General features: G+C 35.5%; 1 protein-coding gene across 6 annotated transcripts in view; it reads right to left on the bottom strand.

Moving 5' to 3' along the window:
* LYPD6B (LY6/PLAUR domain containing 6B) overlaps positions 1-25363 on the bottom strand; it is a 222122-nt gene that overhangs the window by 130553 nt on the left and 66206 nt on the right. The window contains exon 1 of one of the 6 annotated variants that reach the window (XM_074215142.1): positions 5194-6344. The exons of the other annotated variants lie outside the window; for them this stretch is intronic. The gene's annotated coding sequence lies outside the window, so the exon portion shown is untranslated. Of the gene's footprint in view, positions 1-5193; positions 6345-25363 lie in introns of those variants that run through there. 6 annotated transcript variants of the gene reach the window in all.

Here is a 25363-nt window from a genome sequence, read left to right as displayed (position 1 = left end):
GAGATTCCTTATACTGATGAAATAAACCACAGGTCCAACAAAAAAGAAAAAGAAAAAAATAATCAATTGTGTGGGACTCATGTTCCTAGACTATGAAGAAAAATAGGGGAGTGTTTTCTTACAGGAATCCAAATGTGTACCATTTATGTTGGTCTGATCTCATTGGCCTACCACATCTGTTTATTTACTAATTGTTTCTAAATCATTCAAGACACCATAAATTCTTCTTCCCTTTTGATTCCTTCCTCTCATGTATCTCCTGACTCCCTATGAATCAGTACTTCAAAAATACATGATTTTATAATGTATCCATTATAAAATCATTATACAATCATTATAAAAATATTAGCAAACTATGTAAAGTTTACAAAGAATTTCATATATGTTATATTTATTTACATTTGTTGACTCAATCCTTTCAGTCACCCTCTGCATTAGGTGTTATTTATCATCACTATCTTACAGAGAAGAAAGCTGAGGTTGCGAGGAGGTAAGTGACTTGCCCAGGTTCACAAAGCTAGTAATATCTGAGCCAGATTCAAATTCAGGGCTTCTTAGGTACAAGTCCAGAGCTCTACCAACTGGTTACCTTCAAGAATTGAAGAAAGTATTGAAGAAAGATATCATAAAGAAGAGGATATCAGAAAAGAAACCAAAAGGTGATCCAAACCACTTCTTCCTGAAGAAGTTTGAAGTTTTGAAGTCTGAGAGGGAATGATGATGCCCCACAAGGTCATTCCCATTAGCAGCTTCACCTTCTAGGTACAGCAATGGCACCCACAGAGAGACAAAAACTTCTAGATCAGTGAACTAGAATGTGCTTTACTTCCCACCACACCCCTACTCCCTTCTTCCCATATTTCCAGGGGGCTGCGTAGAGGAATCTCAGTTGCATAAGCAGTGGTTTATCTTGCTGACTTTCCAGGCCAAGTGACCTTCAGGACCTACCTCCCATCATATTGTTACATAAAGGTAGAGAAATAAAAGAAATGCCCTTTAAGTAATCCAGTCTCTGAGGAAAACCATTCCAGTCCAGTGATTAGAATTCAAAAGCTCCTTAGTTCCTTGGATCAGGAGAATCAGACTCACATTACAAGTTTGTTCAAAGTTTATAGCTCTGATCTATTTGCACCATTACTCCTTAAATTTCTGTTTTGCTTTTCAAAGGTTTGTTCATGTGATACTCATCTGAATGATGTAGAGCAGGGCTGCAAAATATTCTCTGAGCATTGCAAGCAATCTCAAGTTCTTCAATATCTCTTAGGAAAACACACCTTAATGTTTCTATCGGCAGCAGTCACAATCTCACCCTCCTTTGTCTACCAAGATTGAACTTTGTAATTAGTAAAGTGATGATATCTGCTCTTCCAACTGTTTTTTAGTCTTTTCAGATTTCATTTTCAGGTTCCATTTATGAAGACTTTTTAGGGAACTTTCAAGAATCCCTTTTTAGCACCACTTCATCAGAGCCCAAGAATTCACTCCAATTCCACAAACATTCCCTTCTATCTACAAGATCCTATATGAAATTTATTGATCCCTACCCTTAAGGGGTTTACAGTCTAGTTACATGTGAAAACTGAGGTGACTCACATGTCCTTGGACCAGTCTGAATCAGGTTTCCACTTCTGACTCGTGTTGGCTATATAATTCATTTAACCAATCATCTCACTAAGATCACAGGTTATAAAACAGATGCTGATCTATAGTGGCAGAAGGAAATTCCCTGTTGAGAGTCCCAATGTCTTATTCTGCATCCAGAGCCATCCCTAGTCATCCTGATCCATAACTGGCCATTGGACCCACTTGGTTCTGGAGGAGAAAATGAGGTTGATGACTTTACACTGCATCCCCTCACTTAAATCCAACTCACTTGCATCTGATAGCATCACCTCCCTGATGTCATTGTCTGCTTTGAGAACAAAAGGCAAACAACAACTTATCAAATCTAGATGTCCAGAAAAAAAAAACAAACAAAAAAGATTCAATCCTCAAAAATTTTCCTGTAAAGTCCCTCTGGTTCTCTTAATATAAATCTATCTTCATAACACAGAAGGGAAGATGTTACTTGTCAAAGTCAAAGGTTTTCTTTGTATATGGAAATTCTTAAAGAACAGATCAGTTATTTATCATCATTATCATCATCATCTCTTAAGAAGGGTTCTTAGCTTTTTGGGTATCATGAGGCCTTTTAGTAATCTGATGAATTTCATGGACCCTCCTCATTGTAAAATTTTTTTAAAGCAAAAAATAAATCTTTGTAGGATTACAAAGAAAATAAATATTAGGAAAATAAAGAAGTAACTTTTCCTAATCCAGTTTCCCAATGCTCTGAAATCTGTCTTTAGGGTCCTTGAATCCCAAGTTAAGAACTCCTTCTTAGAAGACAGAATTCTCAAGTCAGACACTGGTCATAGATAAGAGAAAATTAAGAGCTACAATGAATGAAGTTTGAGAAAACTCTTTTTAACCAGGACTTCATTGATTAAAAAATGTTTTCTTATACATTATTTCATCTGGATCTCAAAACAACACACCTTACTTCTGATGTATATAGTTCAAATATTATTCCTATTTCACAGAAGTAAAAATTAGGACTCAGCAAGACTTGCTCATGGTCACACACCTAATAAAGAGCAGAACTTCTGATTCAAAAGTCAGGGCTTGTTCTGCTATTCATGTACACAGCACAGCCAAGTGGTCTCCTTCTTAGCCCAGAGGTAATCATCATAGAGAGCATTTGTGAGTAAGCAAGGCAGAGAACATTCAGGATTCATTATGCATAGATTCAGAATTCCAAAATGTGCAATAAAATAGAAAAGATCAATTTTATAACTATTAATAATGAATGTCTGCATATGATCACATAATTGACAACAATACATGGGTGTACATGGTGAGTGACAACAATAACAGATATACATGGTAACTGAAAACAATACATCCATGCACATGGGTAGGCAAAGGTGTTCCTCTGGCTAATTATTTTGCTATTGTGAGCCTTCTTTCCACAGACAGGCTACATTTCCACTATGACTCAAAAAATGATTTTTATGGGTGAATTTCTCCGTTTTTCTCACCAAATCCATCACTGAACCAGGTGAAATGATTCTCTGAACTTAGTTAGACTAGTCCTCTAATCAGGGGTGCAATTCATTACCCCAAATCTTTGGACCTGCCAGGGTTATGTGCTGCGGGCAGAATCTTCAAGAAGCCAGAGTACTACACTTGCACTGCATGACAAAGCATCAGAATTGGACTTTTTAGAGAATACACATGTGCATGCACACATACACACACATCACAAACAAACAACAGCCACAGATCAAGGAAGAAGGTTCTCCAATCATCACATAATATAATATCTACAAAGTTTGTAAATAATTAAGCTCTATGTAAATAATAGCTATACATTCCCAGTCCCCTCACTTTTCCCCATCTATTAAAAATGCAGGTGCAAACAAGCTATCCAGACTCCGTTTCCATTTCTTTACCTATGAAATGGACTCAAAACTGAACTACTAATACAACAATATCATGTAAAGTGTTTATCCCAATGGTTTTGTGATAACAAAGTATTATCATCAACTATTTTTAGGCTTCCTAGCTTTTCAGAAGGAAATATAAGGCAAAAGTATCACCTGTACCAGCAGAGTTGAATGCAGCTGGCACACCCTGATGCTAAAAGCATTTTCTTAAAACAGTTTATACATCTAAAGGCTTATGAACTCCATTATGGAAACCTAACACTTTCATTAAAAAGCTGTTAAGATGAACACCTTCCTTCGGGGGCCTTTATTTGATTTTTAAAAAAATAAAAAGTATTTCCTATGTCTCCTTACAGAGATGCTATCTATCAGGGCAATAACAGATTGATGGCAATGACCTTCTTCACATTCTTCCAACTCCTTTTAAAATGAAATCAAGGCTGTTGCTGCTCACTTTCGATGGGCTCTATGCCAAGCAATGTAATGAGGTCTACTTATCATCCTTCAACCTCAAGACCATCATTCTGGTTCATCCTTAATGTGCTAACTCCATAAAATGTAGGTTAGAATGGTAGGGGGGAAAATCTAAGGAGAAAATGAGTTTCTCCACCCCATGTAAAGTTTTTCTGATTTTCTTTAAGCTGTATTTCCCAGAGAAGTTCTGTCCTGGTTTTGCTGGCAAGTGTTATACCATTTCAACACTTTAAACCAAAAAATCTTTAGAGGGAAAACACTTTTTCATCCTCGAAAATTAAACTGATGACTTGATGTCTTACTAAATTGTTCATTTCAGCAAAGTTTCCTGATCTAAATCATCAACTGGTCCAGAATATCTATTATCTTGAAATATTGCTTATTTCATTCTATAGCAAAGTGGGTGATAATTTTCTTTAATAGTATATTAATTCAGATATATTGCTGGTTATGATAGAACATATATAGATATAGATGCATACACATATATTATAATTTTAAAAAGAGGGTTTGAATTAATGATAAAGTATTCTAAAAGGCAGAATAGATAAAAATTCTATCCTTATAAGACCAAGGGTTCAAATTTTCGCTTCAATGTTTAAAAAAGCTGTATGACCTTGGAAAAGTCATATAATCACTTTTGCCCTCAGTTTCCACATTTGTAAAATGAGATGGAAGCAGCATATTAGTGGACAGAGTGCTGGACTTGAGAGTTAAGAAGATATGGATTTAAATCTTACTTCAGATAGCTGTGCAATGCTGGCCAAGTCACTTAACCCCTCTGGGCCTCAGTTTCTTCCATCTATAAAATTAGGGTGTTGGATTCAATCATCTATAAGGTATTTACAGTTTTAAACTTTAAAGATCTGAAGGGGATCTTTGTAATATTACAACAAGATTATTTGTAAGGTCCCCTTTCAACTCTTTATCTATGATTCAACCTGAATGAACCACTATTTTCATCAGTTAACACCAATAGGTATTTGAGGTAAGACTTGAAACCAGTTTTTCTTGACTTTGAAATCAGCTCTCTATAAACTACACCAGTGATCCAATTACAAATAAATTCTTGCATGCCACATATTGATTTAAAAAATCATAAATCTGCTTTCTCTATGTTATACTGGATCTGTATTTATTAAACATTTCTCATTTGCAGCTACTACATTGGACTGCCTCTCTATATTATCCATACTTCTTAATTATGACACAGAATAAATTGCTGTCATACCTGGTTCACTAAGTCCTATTCTGATGTCTCCTTAAAGAACAGACAAAACCTCAGTTCTTGAAATCTAGGCCAGGGAAACACAAATTCTACCATCTGAAAAAGTCTTTGAGTGCAGTCCTGCTTTCCAAGAACCTGCCAAATGCAAAGAAGATTGCTGCCGTGAGAATGACCAATGGGAGATGAATGCTTTTACTTTAGTACCCCATAAAACAATTTAAAAATAAAAAAAAATTACCCTTAGTCTGATTATAGACTCCTTTTTATAGGGATAGATTTTTAGAAAGGGGGAAGAACTCTTTCCTGACATCTTGATCTGATGAGTGAACAGAAGGAATGGAATCATTCACAAGATATCATAGAAGAGATTTAGTGTTAGGAGGACCTAGGATCGCATTGTGCCTCAGGCACTACCAAATCACAAGGTTCTGGCCAAATCACCTAACCACTCTAGGGGTTATCCTTATCTGAAAAATGAAAAGATCCAGTTCTCAATTTACAATCCAGTATCTTTTAATTTATTTTTTAAAGTTTTATTGATACTTTTGCTTGCCATTATAGTGAACCCTTGTGACAGAGAAAAAAATCTTCAACTGGCATAAATCAATCTCCACAACAAGGAGACCAAAAAGGTCCAGTCTTAAGCATAACAACTAACAACTGAAACAATCTCTTCTCAAATGAAGCATAAATTCTAAAGAAAGGGGAGGTAACAACATAATACATATGTAAATATATTTAGCATAAAATAAAATGAATAAAAATAAATATATACAAAGTAGTTAAATAAAAGTAATTTGGAGAAATGACATCAATTGTTGGGGGTTCAGATGATGGTGTTTGAGCTGTATGTCTTTCATCTGATGTGTTAGCTTATCCCCCTAGCTTTGTAATAATATCTGTTATTCAATAATGACATCTATACATTATTTAAGTCATTAATAAAAATACTGAATGGAATTGGCTCAAGCTCAAATTATTTGATCACTTTATTAGCAACTTCCTTCTCAAATGAGATTGAAAATGACTACTCCTTACAAATATTCAGTGGCCATGGCTGATCCATGCCAATAAAAGAAAATACTAACAAAGCAATTTAATGTATTTAATGTTATTCTAATCAAATTACCTTAAGGGTAAGCTAGCAAGAAAATTCATTTGAAAGAACAAAATATCAAGAGAAATAATGAAAAGGTAAGAATGAAGGAGAAATGGTATTATAAAGTAGTCATTATAAAAAAAATTTGTATTAGTTAAAAAAGAAGGAAAAGTAGATTAATGGATAAGAAAGAATGAGAAATAATGGAGCTCAATACCCCAGAGAGTTCAATAAATTCATAAAACATAAATTTCTTAGAAAAGAACTTTGTATTTGGTAAAAACTAAATTTGATCTTAGACTAACATCTTTCACCATATTCCACAAGAAATTTAAAATGTATTACTTAACCTGAATATTAAAGATCACACCATTTAAAAAGAAAAAGAAAAGCAGATCATGTTCTTTACAAAGCTGCAGGTAAGGAGATAATTCTTCACCAAACAAGGAATAATGGTGATAAGAAAAAACATTTTATTATAAGAAATTGAAAAGTTTTTGCACAAACAAAATTCATGCATCTAGAATACAAAGGTAAGCTAGTGCCTGAGGGGGGGGGGAATCTTTATTTCAAATATCTCTGCAAAAGAGATTGGTATCTAAGAAATATAGATAACATAAATATGTAATACAAAATCCTTTTCCAACAGACAAGTGATATGAACAAATAGCTCCCAAAAGAAGAACTGTAAACTGTTAGCAATAAGATGAAAGAATGCTCCAAATCACTAATGATGTGAAAATGAAAATCAAAACAATCCTGAGGTTTCACCTCATCCAACAATTAGGCAAAAATGACAAAAGTTAGGAAGAAGATGGTAGGGTAGTAGAAAGAAGGACACATTAATGCACTGTTATTGGGGATATAAATTAGCACAATTATTCTGGAAAGAAACTTGAAATTATGAAAAAAATAACTAAAATGTCCATACAATTTTACACAGGGATCCTATTGTTAGACCAATATCCCAAAAGGTAAATGACAAATAAAACTCCATATATACCAATATACTTATAAGCAGCACTTTTTTGTGCAAATAAATGGAAAAAAGTAGTTATCCATTCACTGGGAAATGGCTACACAAACTGTGATATGTTAATATAATCAACTGTTACTATAAAGCAAGAAATAATTAATATGATGGTGATTATTGAGAAGCCTGGAAATACAAGTACACTAATGCAAAGAGAAGATAATAGGCACAACTTCAACAACTTAAATGGAGAAAATAAACAACAAAAAATTAAAAAAGCAAATGAGGCAAAATTATATTAACAAAAAATCCCAAAGAGAAGAAGTGAGGGGAAAATCTTCCCTTCTCTCCTTTGCAGAAGTGAGGAAATTGGAGGCCAATAGATATGAAATGATAAATGTAAAACTTTTTTGAAAATATTGGTCATTTTTGCTGATTTGTTCCTTTTTCCTTTTTAAAAAAATTTTTGGGTAAAAATAATTTTCAGGGGGAAGGGAGGAGTGAAATAGGGACATCTAAGTGATGAGCAAAATAATAATAATGTGATATAGCATATTACATATATGTAATATTATAAAATAGCCTATTTTTTAAAAAAAATTACTTCCTTAAAATCTTGCCTTTCAATCAATTCCATGTATAACTACTTGCTGTATACTGTCTGATCCATGACACTTCCTTCTCTAATTTATTCATCTTTATTTTACAATTAAGGTAAAAGTACGAGAGGGGTAAAATGACTTTCCCAAGGCTCATCCTGGATTCTAATTCAGGTTCTCTGATTCCAAATCCAGGGCTTCATTTACCAAGTCACACTACTGACTCCCAGTTTGATTCTCCTTGTACAAAAGCATCCTGGCATCAGATGATTTTAAAAATATCATTGATCCTTGTACCCCAAGGCTCATACAATCTCAGAGTTGGAAGGGACCACAAGGATTTACCAGTCCAACCTGACCAGGATTCCCCTCCAAAAGAATACTAACCAATGGCCACTCCATGTTTGTAGACTTTGAGAAAAGAATCAAGGGAAGATCTGATAAATGAATTTAGACATTTTGCAAGGAGGAATGAATCCTCAAAGGAGACATACCAGTCTTACTATATGAAGGGGCATCTGCAAAAAAAAAAAAAAAAAAAACCCACAGATTAAATTTCTTTTGCTTGACCCCAGAGGAAGCAATGGGTGGAAGTAGCAAGGACCAATATGGATCAATAAAGGAAAAACTTTCTTCTTTTACAGTTTTTCAGAAGTAAAATAGGGTTCCCTCCCCTGTAAATCTTCAAGGAGAACCTGGTTGACCAACTGTTGGATTTGAAGAATCTTGGTGAGCAACAGGTTTAACAAGATAACCTTCTAAGACTGTTTTAGTAATTCTGTATTTGCCCATCACTGTGACTCACTCTATAAATTGTCCACAGAAAGAACCCTTTATAAGGCTCAAATTAGCCTTCTTTGAAGGCGCTACTGGCATTATTACATGTCTGACACCTAAAAGAAAAAACCTCCAAGGCTCCTGACAGAGCATTTGGAGTTTGCTACTTACATTAAGAAACTTTTCTCCCTCTGCATCTGTCACTAAAGATTAGCCCTCAGAACGATAATCTACGGACTGCTCTGGTGTCAAAGGTTAAGTTTAAGCCTTCAACATTATCCAAAGCTCTAATTTGCAGACTGCTGACAGCACCATATTAACATAAGGCCACTATTTATGAGTTCAGTGTTAAAGCTCCCAGCACAATTTCCTCCTTTCAGTTACAATGGGGTAGAGATTTAGTTTCCAAACATGAGAAGAAAAACTTCACCAGAGGCTTTTCTCTTTTCAGTAATAACTGAACACAACAGTATAAACCAACCCAAATCATTTTTTAAAAAGCATTCAAAGTCAAAGCTCAGAATACCCAAATCCAAATGAAATTTCATTTGGCTTTAAGAAGAAATCATTATTTAAAATGACAAGGTTTTCCTCTAAAGAATTCATGAAGCAGGAACATGAGGTAGAAAAAATAATTTAGCTGTATGCTCCAATTTTCTCTAAAGACTTAATTTGTAAATCACTAATACTAGTCAGGGATCTAACCTAATCTCAGGTATAATCCTCAAAGGCCTTAAACCATTTCCAATTTACTGCTTTTTGGCCTCTGCTTCATCTGACTGCCTCAGAGAAAGCAATGGAATTATGACTGAGCAGATGGATGGCTCACATTCCTTCTTAAATCCTTCAAACAAAACAAACACGAGGTCACCACTCCCACAATGGTACAAAAATATGCACTAAAAAATTCAAATAGTTCTATTAGATTCCTTATGTAGTGATGACATCTTATGTAATGAATATATGTGGATCACTCTAGTGAACCCAACTGAAATGATTTCAGATATAAGTCTTTCTCCCCTTAAGCCTATCCTTTTTTCCATAAAGTCATAGACCTAAGAAATACTGTTCAACTATTCATTATATAGAGACTTCTAAAATAAGGTGATAAAATTAAAAGACAAAAGAAGCATTTATGAACAGGTTTGATATCAAACAGAAAGACTGGAGATTACACTTCAAGTCATTTCAATTTAATGTAACATTAGTTCCATGGTTTATGGACAAGGCACTATATTAAACACTGTGGTAAAACAGCAAAACCAAGAACAGACCTTGCCTTCAAAAATCTTACAATTTACTTAAGTAGGAAAGGAGAATATAACATATATTCACATTAGTAAATACAGTACAAGATATTGTGAGAAGAGCACTCTGACAATTAGGGGAATCAGGAAAGACTTTTTGATTTGTAACCTGAACTGAGCCTTGATGGAACTAAGGACAACAAGAGGTGAGGAGGTACAAATTGAATACTGAAGATAATGTATACAAATGGATGGTAAATATAAAACAGTTCATAGGATAAGTAAGTCAATATGTCTGGAAAGTAATGTGGAACCCTGGAAAGGTAAAGGAGTCAGATTGGGAAAGGATAAAAATGCCAAACTGAGCAGGTTGCTTTTTTCTTAGAAGCAATAGGGAGCCACTGAAGATGAATGAACAAGAGTGATGTGATCAGACATCAATGCCTTTGGGAAGATAATTTTGACAGCTACATAGAAGATGCGTAGAAGAGAGAAAAGATTAGAATCAGAAAGACCACAGCTAATGTAATTTTAAGAATAATAGCTGACATTTATGTAGTGTTTAATATATTTTACAGTTATTATCTTGCTTGATTTTCACAACAACCCTGGGATGTAGGTGCTATTATCCCCATTGTATAGTTAAGGAAACTGAGGCAGATAAAAGTTAAGTGATTTGTCTGGGCTCACATAACTAGTAAGTGCCTGAGGCTAGATCTGAACTCAGATCTTTCTATTTCCAGGACTTGGAAACATTGTAACCAACTAACCAACTCAAAAGGTATAAATAACAAATAGATCATTGATAATTGTGCATATATAGCAGTTTCAGTCAAACAATAGGCTTGAAAATTGGATTGCAATTACTCAGGAATTAGTGGGAATTGAGGAAATGAAGGCTATAATCTCACCCGGGGTTTAAAGGGAAAAGAAATCTAGGACAGTAACTTGAGGAGAGGCAAGGTCAGATGGAGACTTTTCAATGATGGAGGAACAATGTATACTATAGGCAACATGGGAGGAGCCTAAAGATAAGGAAGACTTCTCATTATACATGAGAAAGATGAAAGGTGATAATTGGAGAGTCAAGTTCCTAGAAAAGAACAGAGGAAATATCATTCAGGACACAAGTAAAGGGATTGGCTTTGGCAAGAGCAGCCATCACTTTTTCAAAGATAAGAGCAAATTCAAACCATGCCAACATGCATTTTTTTTTGTATGCAAGCTTTGTGCTAAGTGTTTGTCATACAAAAAAATATGCAAGATCAGTCCCTGCCCTCAAGAAGTTCACAACCTAATAGAAGAGACAATACATACACACACATACACACACACACACACACACACACACACACACACACACACACACAACTCTATAAACAAGATACATATACCATATACAATCTTAGAGGAAAGGCCTTAGCATTAACAGAAATCAAAAAAAACTTTCTGCAGAAAGTAGGGTTTATGTTGACACTTAAAAGAAGCCATTAAAAGTCAATTAAACTGATTAACTATAGGGTTAAGATTGCCAAGGAAGCAAAGTAGGGCCAAAGCAAGGTTGATACACTAGAACAGGTATATCTGGAGTGGAATGACTGGGAGTCAGAGATAAAGACACAATAGATTTAAGAGATGAGGCAGAAGGAAAGATAGAAAGATAGGAAATTGTAATCAGAAAGGGGAATATCAGGATCATGAAGGTAAAAGAGTTATAGATAATGAGGTGATGACCACACCTAAGAATGGATCTACATAGAATAAGAGGTTAGGTCATGGGAATTGAGAATGATGAACTAAAAAAGAAGATATCTGAGGATACATCAATGTTTATACTGAAGACAATATATGAAGTGTGGCAGTATGAAAGTTAGGATGGAGAAGACCATGGTCAAGGTATGAATTCCTTCAAGAAACAAAGAAAAATTATGGAGGAGGGAGAACAGCAGATAATTGTAAAGAAGATTTCCTTAGAACAGGAATTCTTTATCTCTTTTGGATGGACCTGTCTGGCAGGCTAGTGAAACCTATGAATCCTTTCTAAGAATTACTATTTTTTTAATTCAGTTTCTGGTTAAAATATTTTTTCCTGAGAGTGGCTAAGTGGTGCAGTGGATAGAGCACCAGCCATGGAGACAAGAGAACCTGAGTTCAAATCTAGATTCAGACACTTAATAATTAACTAGCTGTGTAACCCTATTGCCTTGCAAAAACAAAAACAAAAAGGTTTCCATTTAAAATATTTTTCCCACCAAGTTCATAGACTTCTTCCTAAAGGTCAAGAACTCTACAGTAGAGTAATAAAGACAGATGGAGAACACCACAAAGGAGGAGAAATTGAGAAATGATAGTATCAGAGAAGTATCACTTCTACAAGGGATAGTGATGAGTAAAGACTATAACTAATCTTCCTGACTCAGTATGTCTGAGGATGTGAGAGAAGGTATACCCATGGATCAAAGTCTAGGAATAGGTAAAAGAAAAAAATAGGATAAATTCTAAAGGTAGAAAGAATTGTTTTTTTGGAGAAGACAAAAGAAGTAAGGAAATTATTCACATCTATGACACAAGGGAATAAGAAAAAACAGTAGAAATCAGGGAAATCTAAAATTATAGAAGGGAGGTACAAAATCTCAGGTTGAATGGATGTAGTTTTCTTAATAAAAGTAAAATGTGAGGTTATTATCTGATGCAGATAGAGTTTTTGGTGGGTCAGAGAGCTTTTACGAGGGTAAAGAAGATTTGGAGATGAAGCTGTATGTGAAATGATAAGAATTCACAAATTCTCAGTAATTCAGAAAGAATAGTAACAAAATATATCTGAAACAACGAAAGGTTAAGAATATCAAGGGAACTGATGAAAAAAATTATAAGGAAGGTGGCCTTGCTCTACAGATCTAAAATTGTACTATAAAGTGGCAGTCATCAAAACTGCCTAGTACTGGTTAAGTAATAGAGTAATGGACCAATAGATTAGGATAGGTTCAAAACAAACAGTAGTAAATGATTACAGCAATCTGTTTGACAAACCCAAAGATATTAGTTTCTAGAATAAGAACTCACTATTTGGCAAAAACTGGGAAAACTGAAAAATAATATGGCAAAAACTAGGCATAGACTCACATCTCATACCCTACACCAAAGTAATGTCAAAATGGGTACAGAATTTAGATATGAAAGTCAATACCATAGACCAGTTAACAGATCAAGAAATACTCTATCTGTCAGATCTAAGGAAAAGGGAGAAATTTATGACCAAACAAGAAATTTTAGTACAGAGTACATTATAAACTGCAAAATAGATGATTTTTGACTATATTAAATTTAAAAAATTTCGCAATAATAAAACCAATGCTTCCAATATTAGAAGGACAACAGAAAGCTGGGAAACAATTTTTTCACAGCAAGGGTTCTGATAAAGGTCTCATTTTTAAAATATATAGAGAATTGAATCAAATTTATAAATACAAGTCATTCCCCAATTGAGAAATGGTCAAAGGATAAGAATAGGCAGTTTTCAAATGAAAAAATTAAAGTTATAAATAATCATTTGAAAACATGTTCCAAATCACTACTGATTAGAGAAATACAATTGAAAATAATTATGAGATACTACCTCATACCTATCAGATTGGTTAAAATGACAAAAAGGGAAAAATGATCAAGGTTGGAGAGGTTGGTACATTAATACACTGTAGGGAGTTGTGAATTTGTCCAACCTTGAGCAATATGGAACTATTATCAAAAGAGCAATAAAACTGATCATACCCTGTGATCCAGCAATACCAATACTAGGTCTATATTCAGAAGAAATCACAAAAAATGAGTAAAGTCCCACATGTTGCAAAATATTCATAGCAGCCCTTTTTTGTAGTGGCAAAGAATTGGAAATTGAGGGAATGCTCATCAACTGGGGATTGGTTGAACACGTTATGGTATATACATGCTATAGAGTACTATTGATCTATAAGAAACCATGAATGGTCAGACTTTTGAGATGCATGGAAAGAATTACACAAATGCTGAATGGAAGGGAGCAGAACCAAGAGAACATTGTACCCATTAAGAACAACATTGATTTTGATCAACCTTGATGATACAGTTCAGAAATCTAGGACAACCCAGCGAGACCTGTTATGGACAATGCTTTCCATGTCCAGAGGAAGAAAAACAAAATAAAATAATAACTGTAGACTCTGAAGGACCTTTACGTTCACTTTTAAAAATTTCTCTTATTTTTTACTTCCTACTTATATTTTCTTACTTTTCTGTTAGTCCTAATTCCTCATTCAGAAAAATGTATTATGTATAATGTTCACCAGATTGTTTGCCACTGAGGGGAGGAGGGTGGGAAGGAAGGGTGGAAGGAAATTATATAGCTTAGAAAAATGCATATACACATGGGTGATTCTTGAAAAACTTTCATAACATGTAATTGGAAAAATAAAATAAAATAACAATTGGGGGAAAAAAAAGTCCAAAGGCAGAGGAGTTGCTTTTTGGAAAAGCATATGACTACCATCTAAGACACAAGGGAATAAGGAAAAACAGTAGAAATTAGAGAAATGTAAAATTATAGAAGGGAGGTAGGAAAACAGGTTGAATGAACTCAGTTTTCTTAATAAAAGTAAGATGTGAGGTACTTTTCTGATGCAGATAGAGCTTTGGCGGGGGGGGCGGGGAACAGGCAGTTTTAGGAGAGTACAGCAGGTTACTTGTCTCTAAGTAAATAAATACTTCCTAACATTCTTAAGTGAAGACATGCTAATTTTCTGAATTATTTTCATCTTAAAATTCATATTTCAATTAGGTGGGAAGTGAAATTGATATCAAATTTATCTGGAATATTCCAAAAGAAGACAACCAGCATTAGTAATAGCTGAAAATTCAAAAAGCCTTAAGTGCTTACTATGTTACAGATATTAGACTAATTGCAGGGCATATAAACAAAGGCAAAAACATGATGAGGATCTCTAATACCCAGTAATGGTCACTGTGTGATACCAACATCCTGAAGTGGGAAAATTCACATTATGTTGCAGAGACCTTAGCATAGCTCACATTTGTTTTGTGGAGGTCTTAGTATTAAAAAAATGTTTTTCCACTGTATACCCTAACAGCAACATGGGGGTGATGTTCAACCTGGAAGGACCAGCTCATTCCATCAGTGCAACAATTGGGAACAATTTTGGGCTGTCTGCAAAGGAGAGTGCCATCTGTATCCAGATAAAGAGCCATGGGGTTTGAACAAAGTTCAAGGACTATTCCCTTTAATTTAGGGGGAAAAAAACAGATATCTTATTGTCTGATCTTGTTACCTCTTAGACTTCTTGTCTCTTCCTTAAGGATATGATTTCTCTCTCATCACACTCAATTTGGATCAATGTACAACATGGAAACAAAGTAAAGACTGACAGATTGCTTTCTGGGGGGGGGAAGTAAGATTGGGGGGAAAATTGTAAAACTCAAATAATATCTTTAATAAAAAATGTTTTTCTTTCATTCTAGAAGAGGACCATGACATCAGGGAAGTGATGCCATGAAAAGCATATGAATTGCATTTGAGTGAGAGGTGCTGTGCTAAGTCACCAGTCTCACTTACTCCTCCAGTCATCTGAATCCAGTGGCAAGATATGAATCAAGACGATTGGATGACCCTGGATGGGAGGTAGTTGGGTTAAGTGACTTGTCCAGGGTCACACAGTTAGTTAGTGTCGGGTGTCTGAGACCGGATTCAAACTCTCATTCTCCTGACTTCAAGGCCAGTGCTCCATCCACTGTACTACCTGGCTGCCCAGTCTTAGTATAACTGAGAAGCAAAAAGAACCTGGGTTTGGGAGGAATCATCCCCCTTGGTATATCCTCCTGGACATACCTCCTAAGAGGTGTATCTGATATTCAGCTCCATCCTCAGTTGAAGGCCACTCCCTTAACGGACAATGCCAGAAATAGCTTTTCAGATCCTGCCTTCTGATAGTGAAAAACGTATAAAGATCCTTTTGAAAAATTCCATTTTGGGGATGCCAATTCCTCCATGTACCCCTGTATAATCAACTAGCTTAGAGAAATATTAATAAATATTTATGTCAACCTAATTCTGTTTTCCTCTCTCTTGAGGTCAAACTTTGGTGTTCAATGATTGTTCCTTGTTGGGACAGACTCTAAAGGTTAAAATGTGTAAGTTAATTATTATTTTAAGGTAAAACTCATGGAGATTGTCAATGGTCTTTTCCCTAAAGGAGTCACATTTTATTGGGAAAACAACTTTAAACAAACAAGATGTCGACAGGATAAATGAAAGGAAATTTTAGAGAGAAAGCACCAGAATCAAGAGAATCTAGGGGAAAAAAGTCAGTGTGTTCTCTTTGTAACCTTCCAAGCGAGAAATGAATGTTGTTTTCTCTTCAGCTTAAATTTTGGCCTCACTGTAGAAATATGCTTGAAGAGCACCTGGGAACAGACTGACATTGTTCAGCTTAATGCTCTGTGAAATAGTCTAAACTAATTGTTTCAAAAGCCCATGGCAGCAGATTTCTGAGATCATATCAGATGATACTTTTTTCTTTGCATAAACATTAGGTTGCATTGATGTTTTTATTGCTGTATTCTCAACCAGAACCATGCCTACAGGGGACCTGCATAGCATCTAGTATCATTTTGTATGAGAAAGTCTGAAAAATAATGTCATTATCATCCAACACATATAGCCTCTTGTTTCTACAATATGTCAATGAAATGGAAAGATCACAGGACTTGGAATCAGAGATGCTGGGTTCAAATCCTAAATATTACTTACATACATATATATATATGTATATATAAAATCCTAAGCAAACCACTTCTGGACAAGTATCATCTGTAAAATTATATATTACACAGAATTACAATTAATTACAAAATTATATTAAAAGGTTCCATTTAGTTCAAAATCTTATAATCACATTATACACTTTCTACACAGAGGGAGAAAAGCAGTTACTACATACCATGAAATTAAATTGTCAGGACAATTCGTGTGTAAATGTAGCACACCAAGAGAATAAAAGAGTTGTAAAGAGACTAGATGGAGAATAAAGTATTAAGAAATAGGCAGTGATGTGACCTAATGGACCTACTGGACCTTGAGTTAGGAAAACAAATTCAAATACACATGCTGACACTTACTAGTTGTATAGTCCTGGGCAAAACACTTCAGGGCTGTCTGCCTCAGGTTCCCTATCTGTAAAATGTAGATAATAATATCACCTGCCTCTCAAAGTTGTTGTGAGGATCTTAGAAATGTAGAGCACTACATAAATGCTAGCTGTTAGTAATTTTTCTTCATAGGGTCCTCCCAGCTCATTTTCATGTAAGGCAATAAGGAGAAGGAAACAAGTATTTATTAAATCTAGGTTGTGGCAAGATTGTGCTAAGTGTTTTATGAATATTATCTCATTTGTTCTTCACAATAATAGTGTTTGAGTTTCATACTCCTTCCATTATATAGAAAGGCATTGAAACCTAAACTTTTCCATTGTAACTTAAGTCCCTATATTGCCTTTGTAGTAGAGATAAAAATTATGCTCCTTCAAATCTCTATTGCTCTTTCTCCTCTGCTTTTATTCATTCTATTCTCTCCTGAGAAAGAGAAGCTCACAGACCTTTTGTATCACCTCCCACACATCTCTTGAATTATGGGGGCTCATGCTGAAATGGAAGGGTATGCAGATGGAACCACAATCCTAAAAACTGGAACTTCATTCTATCAATGTGTGGTCCTTATCTGTGCTGGGTAAAAGCTGGTTTGTGTTTGTTTTGCTTTTAACTGTGGAATGGTCTTTTGTTGTTGCATTTGAATCTCTGAACTCTGCTAACATCCTCAGAATATAATCTCTAGAAAAATAATGAAGTCATCCTGAGAGTTGGGAATCTTGACTCAGCTCCTCATCACGATAGACTCTTCACTCTGCACTATGGCAAGGCAGCATCCCTTGGAAAAGGAAAGGAAAAAGGGGGGAAAAAAGAAAAAGGGGACAAGGGAAAAGGAAGAAAAATGAAAGGAGAATGAAAAGGAAAGGAGAAAGAAAAACAGTCTCCACATATCAGGACAGTCCTCTACAGGAGATTTACATGTGACTGAAACAAGAAAGGGTGGATTTTTATCTGCACCTGTAGGAAGGATACCAACAATGATGACATAATGAATCCATGAAGGAAGGATAGCTTGGTTTTTTTTGGATAGTCCAGGTCATTCAATGTTTCCTGCAGTTCCCAGGCTTTTAGCTATTTCATTGCTCCATTGCATATCTTCCTTTGGGTGAGTGAGGTGAGGGGTTGGGGGACCGAAGGTGTTAATGGTTCTCTAGAGGGTTAGAGACGATCAGCTGATTTTGCTTACCAATTCATTTCCTGTTCACTCCACCTCCCACCAGGGATAATCAAGAGTTGACTGCAGGAGAAACAAACCTTTCCTCGAATGACAGGGTGACTTTATGCAGCCTTGTTATTGACCCACTAGATAATTAACCACAACCAGAGATATGCCTCTGCCAAAGGCTCCTACTAATGAACATCAGGCCAAGATAAATTATTAGCTGCAGCAGAGCTGACCACAAGAAGGTCTATTGTTTAACTAAATGGGCTTTGACTGTCAGAGGAGATAGTTCTGACCTGCTCAAGATTAAAATATCGACAAGAAAGCATTTAAGGGAGAAGGTGGCTATACATCATTGGGCTTTTCATCATTATTATTATCATTATTTTAATGTTGCAAAAAATCTTCTGGAGGGGGTCAGAATTAAGAACGGCAGAAATTGAACTTATTTTGTTTTACTAGTAAGTGAAGCAAATCTGTCATATCTGTAATATGAAAAGAGGGGAAAGTTTATTATATTAAATAGTTAAATAAAAAGTCTACAAAGAAACTTTTTTCTCTTTTTATTATAGAGATATTTTATTTATAAGACAAACTTTTAAAAACAAAAATTTAAATTTAACTACTTGTCATTTTTTATTAACAAAAATTGTAGTATATGAACATAATGGAATGTTATTGTGCTGTAGGAAATAATAACTATGATGACTACAGAGAAGTATGGAAAGAGAAGGAGAAAGGAGACTAAGATGAAAGCAAAAGGGGAATTTCTTATCAACCTGCTAATTTCATTCTCCATAGGGACTATTTTATGACTATTCTATTTCTCCCCCTTTACTGAGACTAATATATGGCCAAGAAGATACTGACCATTCAACTTGGACACCCCTCAACTTTGCCCTTTTCCATTTTCAAGCTATTCCAGCATTAACACCATCCAACCTTTTCTCCTCCTTTCTTTCAATCATAGATAAGGAACCCTATTTCACATTAATGATAATCTTTCTACCCACTTCATGTTTGCTCTGGTGTGACTGGCCAAATATTCATGCTTACTCAAGTTTGGTCACGTTTCCAATGCTTAATTCCCACTGGGACCTACTTTAAACAGATTAGTGTTAAGATTGGTGATTTTGTTGACTCCTATGTTCTGAAACATATATAAAAAAGACTATTACAACAATGTCCTCTTTGGGTTTTTGTATAAAGGAAATCTGGTCACAATCAATTCTAGTGCTCTCTAGTTAAAGAGAACTCTCATGACCCAAGACACTAGATTTCTCATTTTTCCACAGTCCTTCCTTCAGCTCAACTATCCCATCTTCCCCATTCTTCCCTGATCCTGACTTCCTCTCCAAAAATCACTATGTAATTGCTTGTCTGTGTAAATGCTCCATCCATCAAAGAGAATGCAAGCACTTTAAAGATTGAAACTCTTGCCTTTTTTTTTTTTTGGTATTTTTCACACTGGGAGCTAGCATACTACCCTTGAATACAGTCATTCTTCTTTCATTTGTGTCTAACTCTTCATGACCCCATTTGGGGTCAAAAATCTGGAGGGATTAGCCATTTTCTTCTCAAATTAATTTAGCAGATAAGGAAAATGAGGCAAGTAGGGGTAATTGACTTGCCCAGCGTTGGAGCTAATAAGTGTCTGAGATCAGATTTGAACTGAAGAAGAGGAGTCTTCCTGATCCCCTCCCAAGTGCTCTATCAACAGTTCCACCTACCTGCCTGTCCTTTCATACAGCAGGTACTTAACAGATGTTTCTTAAGTCTTATAAATTGAATTACACTATTTTCTGCAGATAACTCCAAAATCTATTTCTCTAGCTCTGATATTTCTTCCACACTCCAGATCTACATTTCTAGTTGTCAATAAGACAGTACAGTAACAAAGCACTCCACTCACAGTTCAAATACAACCTATCTCAAAACAAACTCTTTACCACACTTGAATTTTTGAAGTTAAATTTAACTCCTCTCTTTCCATTCTCATATTTTAATATCAATATTATAAAATGAACAACTTTGATGAAGTTGATGAAGAATGATGAAGAATGAATTGAGTACATCTATGAAGGCCATCTAGGGCTACTAAGTAATAAGGTGCATAGAGTAATACATCTGGAATAAAGAAAAATCATCTTCCTGAGTTCAAATCTGGCCTCAGACACTTACCTGCTATGTCACACTCACAACTGGGCAAGTCACTTAATTCTGTTTGCCTCAGCTTCCTCATTTCTAAAATGAACTGGAGAAATGAAACAGCAAATCACTCCAGTTATCTCTGCCAAGAATATTCCAAATGAGGTCACAGAGTCAGACACAATGGAAAGCAACTAAACCACAACATGAAGTCAGCTAGTCCCAGGTCTTTGTTATATATATGAGGAAAACTGAGAACAAGATAGGTTATAAGAGAAAGGAGATTCGGACTCAGGTCCTGGAATTCCAATTTCATCTTTTACATTCATCTCCTATAAGAACAGTGTGATGTATAAAGGTCTTCTCTGCAGAAATATATGAATTAATGGATAGAGAGGGAATGATGTTGGAAACTACCACTATTATTAGTTTTCCTTTCCTTTTATGATTCGAGTTAACCTGTATTGCTGTATTTATAAACTATATTTCCTGAAGGTAATTTATATTATTTCAGATAAGATTAAAGCATAACTTGAAAGTCTCAGTTCTGTTAACAGTCATACTACAGGAAACATACTTTAACAATTGTTTTAGCAGAAGGTTAGGGATTCTGGAAGAATTCTAAGCCACTAATCATTGCTCACTAAATGGAAAAGGTTGTACAAAAATTCCAGGACACAGAAATGCATTCAAATTAAATCACATGTAATTTTTTTCAATCTCCCCCTGGAAAGCAGAGCAATTCCAAAAGATAACATATAGATCCCCTTGAAGAAATCACAGTATCTACCCTTTCTCCTTAACCTTCCAGAGAAACAGGTTAAAAGACCATTGCTCATACCACACACTGAAATTCATCTCACCAGGGAGAAAACAAATACTAGAAGCCAAACATGCATTTTGAAAACCCTACATCAGTATTTCTTAACCTCAGAGGATCCAGGTCCATAGATGGAGAAAAACTGCATTCCTAAATACCTAGCCTTAGATAATGTCTACTCTACAGTCCAAATCAACTGGCCATCTTGCTGCTCCTTATATGCAATACTCTGCCTCCTTTAGCTGCACTGGCTATCCCCCATACCTAAATTGTACATCATCATCCTCACTTTTCAAAAGAGCAATCAGCAAACATATTAAAAATATATATGTATCAGACACAATGCTTTCTTCTATTGTTGTCCTTAAAGGCTCATCTCAAATGCCAATTCCTGAATAAAACCTTCTCTAAGTTCTGAAGTCTCCAAATAATTACTTGAGCATTTTGTCTGACTTCTCCTCTGACCTTATCACTTCTGTGTATGTTTTTTTTTCAGTTATGTCCATTGATCCCATTTGGGATTTTCTTGCCAGAGATACTGGGGTAGTTGGTCATTTCTTTCTTCAGTTCATTTTACAGATAAGGAAACCAAGACAAACATGGTTAAGTGACTTATCCAGAGTCAAATAACCACTAAGTACTAAGGTCAAATTTGAACTCAGATTTGACTCTTTATTCATTGCACACCTCACTATCCCTCGTGCACATATAGTACACACTTAGTATTAGGGAACTATTTGAAGGCATATTCTTCTGAGTCTTATTTTTTTTCTTCTTATCCCCAGTACATAAGCACAATGCTTTTGCATGCAGTTGGTGCTTTAAATAAAACCATCATTGAACTGAATGGCTGAATTACTCTAATGAATGACATTATTCTTTTTACTTTGAATTAACTGGTTTCCAAACTACCCACAAAGGAAATGGATCCTTAGAAAATTATTATAAAGAGATATCCTTTCCAATGAATGAATGAGTGAATTCAAAAGTATATAAGTACTTACTATGTGGTCTAGTACTGTTTTAACTGATGGGGATATAAATAAAAAGTGGGACAGACCCTGCCCTAAAGAAACATATTCTAATGGGGAAGACAACATAGATAACTGAATTTTGGTTTGGAAAGGCACAGAGATGGTGAGTGGTGCCAGAGGAGAATATCTGTCATATTCTTTTGAAAAGCAATGACAGTACTCATTGATAATCATTCAAAATTGGGGGGGGGGTAGGGAGAATCCTCAAAGAAGTAGACAAGATGGATGACTTGAGTATAAAGTGAAGCATGCCAGTTGGGGATAGAGTGCAAAGAGAGAGATTCCAAAGACGAAAGTAGCAGATAAGAAGTTGGCCAAAGTGATGTGCAAGGAGTATATTTCTGGATTGTAGGTGGTGGTGGTGCTTTGTTCTCAAAGAGGACCATGACATCAGGAAGGAGAGACCATAACTGCAGTAGTCAGAAAGAGGAATCCCTTTGCCAAAAGAAAAATATATAGTTAAAGGTCCAGAATGTCCATTTATGATCCTGCTGGGAATCGCAGAGTAAATTTCAATGCTGTGATCAAAGAAATTGCCTTCAACTTCATCAAATATATTAAAAACTCCATAGGGCCACATGCTCCAGTTTCTCATGTTGAAATAATTTCCCTCTTGGAAGTTTTCCCTTTATTCTGGCCCTAAATACTGAATGACACTCTTTTAAGAAAAAAAAATAGAAGCACAACAAGATTGGAGCAATGGGATTATTATCTAGGGAGCTACTAACTACCTAATGTTATACAACTAACCAACTAACTCTTTCTGGAAATGTCCTGAAAAAGACTGGCATCATGGAAACTGGTATGTAGGAATGGCTGTTTCCTGTTCAGGCTGTAGAGTAGTGACACCTGTGAAAGGTTAATGATAGCTTATGTATACATAAAATATTAAAGTTCACAAAGTGCTTTCCTCACACAAGATTATAGGGTAGTCACTGCACATATTATTAGCCCATTTTACAGATGAGATTTTAAGGCTCAGTGATTTTCAAAGGCCAAATAACTATTAAGTTTCAGTCTCAGAACTTAAAACCCAGATCTCCTGGGCTTTACTGCATCACACCCAAATCTTTGGGGTCCATTAAAATTCATAGGAAATATATTTCTTTTTGGGAATAAAATAGAGGAGTCACTGAGATATCTTTTCTTTTTTGACATCCTCTTCATAAAGATATTCACCTTGGCCATCCCCACTTCAGAAAGGAAACTTGTTCCTCTGGATTCCATTTCTACTTTTTTTTTAGGTTTTTGCAAGGCAAACAGGGTTAAGTGGCTTGCCCAAGGCCACACAGCTAAGACATTATTAAGTGTCTGAGACCGGATTTGAACCCAGGTACTCCTGACTCCAGGGCTGGTGCTTTATCCACTGTGCCACCTAGTCACCCTCCATTTCTACTTTTGCCAAAGAATCCTTGTTAGTGATTTGCTGTCTGCATTTTGCCACCTGAAAGATGGAAGAAGGAAATATTTTTTTACCATGCCCACCCCCTTGCCCCAAATCAACCACCCAGGGATACTGGGAAGTTTAATTACCACCTAGAAAGTACCATACTTTCAAAGCATCTTTAGGACTGATTATCATAATTACTTACTGATTGATTCTGGGACTTGTAACAGGGCAAACTCATTTCCATATTAATATTAAGTAATGATTACTGCAGCTCAGGACTCTAGCTCAGGATTCAAAATCATGACCTGAATTAGAAACAAGGCAATATTTAACCCAAGGGGCTAAATTTTCTCTCTGTATCTCAAATGATTTTCCAACTCATTAACCAATAGCTGATAAAATTTCAAACTGTAGCATGGTATCCTTAACAAGAAAATCTGGTGGCTACCTGAGGGGTCACAAAAAGGCCTAGATCTCCTTGTGGTCCTTCACTCCCCAACCCCACTGAACATGCATGCAGAGTCCAACCAGTCCAAATTCCACTTAATGTGGAACAATAATTAGCCAGCTGAGTAAACAGTTTCCATTAAGACCACCCAAATCTATACAAATCACCACTGATAACTACTATGTACTAGAATAAACACTCCTCTAGAGAAGTAAGCTCAGTAACATCAAAACACTAAGAATCATGCCTGGTTTTTGGTGAGTAGAATGTCAGTCTCCAGCCAGATGTATCTCAACCTACTTGGTCATACTGGTCGGTCGGCTATGATTTTAAAAGTACAGTGCTTTCATTTTCTTTTCTTTTCCTTTCTTTTCTTTTCTTTCATTTTCTTTTTGTCACATTGGCTGTGATCTCCAAGTCAGTACCCCCTGAAACAAATATACTTGGAAATTTAAAAAGAAAAACCCACAGCAAAGACCAGGATAAGAAGAGAAGATTAAGTGACTATGTTCCTATTGTTACAATAAGTTATTTTGGAATATTTGGTTAATACAATCCCTCCATCTCTTAAGCACTCCTTTGAAAGCTAGGAACAGTCACAGAAAAAATATCAATTTCATGGGAATTAAACCCGATTGTGAAATGTACTCATTGTTCCCTGGCTGTAAATAGGCCTCAAATGCAGCACATAATCCCCAAGTGGTTAACCACAGGGAAAAGGAGTCTACTTGCCTAGCAAAGTGGTCCTCTTTCCAGTCTTTTGCAGTCAGTTCAATAGGAATTTAGGATCTGTAATCTTTACAGGCAAACATTTTTCAAGGATGACATCATTTCTCTGGCATTCTAGGAGTCCAATGACAAGACTCTATTCAATTTCTTCTTATGGGCACCATAACCAGTTGATTCCCTATATCAAAACCCAACTCAGCTTTCTTTTATTAAAAGCACACATGCTGGCTGGCATTCCAATCCATGTTAGGCAGTAAAACACACTTTGCTCTTTGCGCCATTCATTATGTCTACTCATTCATATGCATATTTCAAGGGCAAAAAAAGTCACTATTAAAATTAAGCAGATCATTATTTTCCTATTTTCTGTAGATATGAGTCTCTCAGATAGCACACCTTCACATCATTTGACAATGGTTTGAGAAATACCATTGGGCTGATGAAGCAAATTGATTCTCCATTAAAATACACAAAGAACAAAAGAACAATCAAGAAAAACCTGACTCTTTTAGTAAATGGAGTGATGAAGGTGCTGTTGTAGTACAAGCATTCAATC

This window comes from Macrotis lagotis, chromosome 1 (genome assembly GCF_037893015.1).
Source record: "Macrotis lagotis isolate mMagLag1 chromosome 1, bilby.v1.9.chrom.fasta, whole genome shotgun sequence".
NCBI lineage: Eukaryota > Metazoa > Chordata > Mammalia > Peramelemorphia > Peramelidae > Macrotis > Macrotis lagotis.
The sequence above is the reverse complement of the archived record's forward strand: the minus strand, read 5'-3'. Positions and strand labels throughout refer to the sequence as shown.